At 51.9% G+C, this 6,463-nt stretch overlaps 1 non-coding gene across 1 annotated transcript; it reads left to right on the forward strand.

The window, feature by feature from the left end:
• Positions 1–219: 219 nt before the first annotated feature.
• On the forward strand, positions 220–292 carry TRNAK-CUU. Its single transcript has one exon. It is a non-coding gene; the product is annotated as a tRNA-Lys (tRNA).
• Positions 293–6,463: the final 6,171 nt, after the last annotated feature.

Here is a 6,463-nt window from a genome sequence, read left to right on the forward strand (position 1 = left end):
CAGTGATTAATGCAGGAGCCTTGGAGCCGGGCGTCTGTGGATCCCTGCAGGGAGAGGCGAAAGGGGAGAGACTGAAGGTTCTGATTCTCTTTTCCAACCCAAGGAAAGAAAGTCATAGTGAGAAACTAGACTGAGTAAGCCCCTGATTTGTGAAGTAGACTCTCCACACTCTTGCCTGTACTGTCCGAGCATAACAGTTAGCAGTATGGGCTCTGGGGCGCCTGGCTGGCTCAGTTGGTAGAGCGTGTGACTCTTGATCTCAGGGTTGTGGGTTCGAGCCCCACGTTGGGTGTAGAGATTACTTAAAAATAAAATCTTAAAAAAAAAAAAGAAGAGTGTGGGCTCTGGGCCCAGGCTGTCTGGTTCAAATCCTGGCTCTACCACTAAATGTCTGTGTGACCTTGGGCAAGTTACTTGCCCTCTCTGTGCTTTAGCCTCCATTGCCCATTTCCATGGGGATGATAGCTAGCACCTACCTCTGAGGGTTGTTGGGAGGATGACATGAGTGATTAAGTGTTTAGAAAAGTGCCTGGCACACAGATGCTGGGGAAATGATTGATAAATAAAATTCTGACAATCCTTCCAGGTAGGAATTATCCTCATTTTGCAGATCAAGTTGAATGAGCTAGTAAGAGGCAGAGCTGGGATTTGAACCCAAGCTGATCTGACCATCCAGACCTGTGTTTTTTCACACCGTTTCAGGTAGGAGGTGGGAGAGGGGATCAAAGCTGTGGACTGAGTGGGGCAGGATCCACAGGCTCCCAGCCCCTGAGGCTCATAAAGGCAGCTCTGGACAGTGCTCTTTCTGTCCTGTTGTGGAGACCTGAGTAATGGCTGCAGCCTGCAAGTAGGTGGACGGCCACCCTAGTGTCCCACTGTCTGAGCAGGTGAGGGCTGCAGCTGGGGTCAGAGACAACCAGGGTCTTTCACTTACTATCTGAGCAGAAGCAGGGACGGTCCGGGTGTGGACCCCGCAGGGGCACTGGCTGGTGGAGAGAATTAACTGGCAGACAGACAGCCGTACCAGCCCCTGGAATGGGCCCCAGGTGGGCAGTTGGAGGAAGGAAGGTAGCAGTGGTCAGGGATGCTAAGGAATACAGCCCCCACCTGGACGGCTTGGGAGGGCGAGTGGCCGGGGAGCCTGCTGGGGGAGAGCCCAGGTCTGCCCTCACTTCCCTGTGGGCCTTTCTGGGCCTTCCTGCCCTGACTCGGGAGGCCCGCTGTCTGTTTCCCAGGCAAGAGCATGTGGTCTGCTAACTGCACTTGGAAACACATGCTTCCCTCTCTAGACCTCAGTTTTTTTCATCTGTAAAATGAGGAGGTTGGCTTGTGTCTCTTCCATGTGTAGAAACCTCATTTAGCCCCCTGTCATGCCTCATGTGGGCACCGTCTGTCCAAGAAGTCTGTGGACATGGCATCACTCACCCTCTGAGGTGGTAAAGCAGGTATGTTCGGATACATAGTCACATGGGGGGGGGGGTTGTGACCTGGACAGACCCCAGGGCTCCTGAATCCCCCTCTTCAAGTCCACTTGGGGCAAGCCCTGATTCCAGTCACCCCTCCTTCCCCCTCTCTCTCCTTCAGGTATCAGCCTTCCCAGATCCTGGCTCTCCTAGGGAAGAAGAGGGGAACCCACTGCTCCCCAGAAGTCAGCAGGATCTGGCAGCGTTCGTAGGGCCTTCAGGCAGGGCCATGCCGTCACAGGCGCCGGGCTCTTAGTGAGCCGGCAGCCCTGAGCCCAGACAAGGCGGCCCCTCCCAGGACCCTGGAGGACACGTCCTTGCTGCTTGAGCTGCAGAAGCTGCCAGGATTGGCCAACACAGACTTGAGTGCCCCAAACCCCAATATCCAGGTAAGAGCTACAGGAGGGCTGTGGGCCCAGTGGACCCCTGGAGAGGAGCTGGGATGAACAGTGTTCCCATCCTATATTCCTTGCAGGGCGGGGGTCCTGTTCGGGGTCACAGAAGATGGAGTAGTGGGGGTACTGCTCATCCACTTACTAGCCACAGACTGAGCCGGGCATGTGGCCCCCTGAGCCCATGTTTTCTAGCCCATGGCGAGGGACAGATGGCCCTGGCAGGGCTGTCATAAAGACCAAACGAGGGCGCCTGGGTGGCTCAGTTGGTTAAGCGACTGCCTTCGGCTCAGGTCATGATCCCAGGGTCCTGGGATCGAGTCCCGCATCGGGCTCCCTCCTCTGCGGGGAGCCTGCTTCTCCCTCTCCCACTCCCCCTGCTTGTGTTCCCTCTCTCGCTGTGTCTCTCTCTGTCAAATAAATAAATAAAATCTTAAAAAAATAAAAAAATAAAAAAAATAAAGACCAAACGAGAGGAGAAGCTTCGTGAGCTGCAGGGGCTTCCAGAATAAAGCACTTTATTTTCAAATTCTGTCTGATGAAGAACTGGGAGCCTCAGCAGACGTGTAGGGAGTCCTGTTTGCAGCCCAACCCAAGCCATGGTTGTGTTTGTGACTCCTTCACCCAGCTGGGCGGGCGGGGCTCCTGGAGTGCAGAGGTTGGATGTAGATGTGAGTTATCCCTACTCACACTTGTACGGCGTTGCCTGGGAGGCGGGGAGGTGCTGGCCGGACCTCAGGGGCACATTCGCTAGTTCTTGGGGATGGGAGGACTTCTAAGTCAGCGGTAAATGGCATGCACTCCAGACGAAGTGGTTTGCGCCCAGGGGATCCGACGCAGAGTTGCCCAAAGGACTATACCTGTAAGATGACAGAAGTGGACCTGTACCCTTACCAGACACTGCACTGTCCCTCCTGGCACTTGGGGAAGAACAGAGACATATCGGGAAGTAGGATGAGACAAGATGTGTCCCAAGCCACCACCTGGAGATGCTCAGAGAGCCAGATGTTTCCATAACCATCACACCTAGAGGTAAGTTTATTAGTCTGGTCCTGGACCACAGTCTAAAAATACTGCGGTGCAACTAAAATATTATAGGGCCAGAGAGGGCCAGGTCTCGTGTCACCAGATGGGATCCAAGTTCACTCCCCTTCTCTTGTCTGGGGCAATCGACATGATTATTAGCACAGGCATATTTTAATTATCTTTTAACAGAAACTGTTTTTATTTATTTACTTTATTTTTTTAATAAATTTTCAAATTTATTTATTTGAGAGGGGGGGGAGGAGCAGAGGGAGAGGGAGAGAGAATCCCAAGCAGACTCCATGCTGAGTGGGGAACCCGACAGGGGGCTCGATCCCAGGACCCTGAGATCATGCCCAGAGCTGAAATCAAGAATCGGCCACCCGACCAACTGAGCCACCCAGGTGCCCCAGCAGAAACTTTTTATTAAATAAGAAGATAAAGACATCCCAGAGTCTGTTTTCATAGGAATCTGCTAATTCCCCTCCTCTCTAATATAACTTGACACTTAAACACATTGTCTAAACTTAAAGATTTTATTTATTTATTTATTTATTTGAGAGAGAGAGAGAAACAGCATGAGAGGGGATAGTGTCAGAGGGAGAAGCAGGCTCCCTGCCGAGCCGGGAGCCCAATGTGGGACTCGATCCCAGGACTCCGGGATCATGACCCGAGCCGAAGGCAGTCGCTTAACCAACTGAGCCACCCAGGCGCCCCCACGTTGTCTAAACTTAATCTGTACCTAGTGGTTGTCTATTACCCAAACTGAGTTTAGCTGGCCACTTTTTTGATCTGTAATCTAAGTGACAGGTGAAATTGCTACCATGTCAGGCCACAGATGACAGAAGATAAAGGGGGTTGGAAAGGAGCCTTGAAGGGGCTGGAGAGCAGGTCAGCTGTAAAATGGTGTTTATTCAAATTCGACAAAGGAGAAAGAGGCGCCGTGCAGGTGGCTGCGGGCTCAGGGCACAGGTGTGTGTGTGGGGAGAAACAGTGATGGAGAAGTCCCTGACCCTGTTAAAGGGAGGATTTCAGGCATGGCCAGTGCCAGGCCCAGGAGAGGCCCCCCTCCCCCTGTCCGGGTCCAGTGTTGGCGAGGTCAATGTCTTGACTCGCTGTTCTTCCTGTCCCAAACCCCGGGAGCCCTCTGTGGCCATGCATCCAGCATGAACACCACCACTGCCCAGTCACCAGGATGGTTTGTCCCGTTTTCCTCTGTCTGGTGTATCTCCTAAAGGGTCCTAGGTCAGGCACGACCAGTCAGGTTGAATTCTTGCCAGGGTTTAAAACAACCAGTGGTACGAACCCTGCCAGATCCTGCTGACTTCTCTTGTCTGCTGGAAGACAGAACGTGTCAGAGCCTTTGTCCCGTTAGTCACAAAAAGGTCCCAAATGTGCCTCTTTGGGTTCCTCCATTACAGTTAGATTTTCTTTTCTTTTTTTTTAAAGATTTTATTTATTTATTTGACAGAGACACAGTGAGAGAGGGAACACAAGCAGGGGGAGTGGGAGAGGGAGAAGCAGGCTTCCTGCGGAGCAGGGAGCCCGATGTGGGGCTCGATCCCAGGACCCTGGGATCATGACCCGAGCTGAAGGCAGACGCTTAACGACTGAGCCACCCAGGCGCCCCTACAATTAGATTTTCTTAACGGGTTGGAGTGCTTCTCAAATTGCATCCTGACCTCAGTATCACCTGCGATATTTATTAAACATGGGCTTCACCCCACACTGAGTCAGAATCAATTAGGGGCGGAGTCCATAAAATTTGCTGAATTTAACAGGTTCCCCCAGGTGATTCTGAGTGAGGTGAGTCCTTGGCCTATGATTTGCAATTTGGCCAATTAACTAGCTTTTCAAAATATTCTTGCTCCAGGGAAGATGCTTGGGCTCTGGAGCCCAGCCGTTATTAGGGGATGTTTGCCAAATGCCACCAAGTGCCGGTGCTTCTCTAGGTGTCCTCTCTAATGCTCTGATAAGGTACCTATTGTACCCATTATACAGGAGAGAGAATTTGCCCCATCCGTTAGGAAGGGGCACAATTCCACCCAAGTCCAGTCAAGTCCACAGTTATGTTTTTAGCTCTGTCGTTCTGCTTTTTAGGCTCAAAAATGCGATCAGTAAAATGGCAGTGGTAAAACCTGGAACAGTCATTGTCAGCACTGGGGATGTGAACTGTCACTGAGCGTGTCATGGGGCAGGTGATTTGCCTGATGCTTTTGTTTTTATTAAGGTGTTTGTGATCTCTGGTTCAGATTTTTTTCGAGAACTCTTATCGAATTGGTTGACTCCCCAGCCAGGTATGAAAGGGCTCCTTTTTTGTCACTGGTCTCTGAGGAGGAGGAGTCTGTTAGGGGGGGCCCCTAGATTTGATTCAAGCTACCATCCAGGTTTCTTTATCAAAAGGCATCTTTTTGGACCCCCCAGGAGGCAGATCTAATGCCAAATTAGATGCGAATTAGTTCCGTCCACCACTCCTTTGAGTAATTCGAGCCAAAAGTGGCTTTCAGTGGTCTAAATGATCCCCATCAGTACTGGTTTTCTGCTTTAACGACAATATTGTGGCCAAATCACACTGGTAGGACTAGCCTGCAGGCCCCGCTGCCACCTAACAAAAGGGGCAAAAATAGATCAAGGAAATAGCTGTGCCTGCAGGAGGCTGAGTGTCTGGGTTAGCAGGCTCCAAGTCCCACGGGACGCAGGACGCCGGGGCAGGGCTGGTCCAGGAAAGTGACCCTCTCCGGCCCCGGGGTGGGGGGGAGCTGGCTTCTCCTGCCCCATTTGAACATATCCCTGCTACTTGGTCAGTGCTCTGTAAACCTGTTTAGTGGAACCAGGTATTTAAAAAATACTCTTTAACAAGAACACTGATGTCTTCTTTCTGGGACTAGTAAGAGGCCTGGAAGTTTTTACTCCAGGAGGGATGCCTGGCACACTAGCAGCTGAGGGGATGAACCCAGCGACAAGGGCAGTAGACAGTGGTTTAGACTCAAGCACCGGCCCTGCAAGTTACAGTCCTTGTTCCCAATCTCAACTCTGCTAAATGGCAGTTGCAGGGTCTGGGATATTACTGAAGAAAAGCAAGATTTAGATTCTTATGCAACAGAAAATGCTGGTAGTATCTTTTCCCCAAGGCTATTATGGAGATCACATGAGCTAATGCCAGGGGGCTACTTAGCATCCGGTACCTGGTAACTGCTCAGGAAGCCAGAGCCGTGACCCTGAGGCCCACAGTTCCCCTCTGCCACAGCTCACAGCAGCACCTGGTGCTCACCTGTTCCTGCAGGAGTTCCGAGGCCACACAGAGAGGAGAGCCCAGGATGCCACCTCCGCCAGCAGGAAGGTTTCTTGGCACGCTTTACCCCAGAGCACCCCCCAGCCCGTCTTCCGTCCGTGAGGGCGGGCAGCGGCTTTGTACCAGTCTGCAGTCCGCAGGAATGCTGGTGAGAAGCCGGCTTCCCTCATTTCTCTGCCCTCGGCCAGAATGTAAACAAAACCTGGGGCTTGTTTTTTCCCCTTTAATTCAGTATCTTCAAGGGAACTCATGAACACCAGCCACCCCATCGATACAGGCTTCCAGCTGTGCAC

The sequence above is a fragment of the Neomonachus schauinslandi genome, chromosome 9, assembly GCF_002201575.2.
Source record: "Neomonachus schauinslandi chromosome 9, ASM220157v2, whole genome shotgun sequence".
Classification (NCBI taxonomy): Eukaryota; Metazoa; Chordata; class Mammalia; order Carnivora; family Phocidae; genus Neomonachus; species Neomonachus schauinslandi.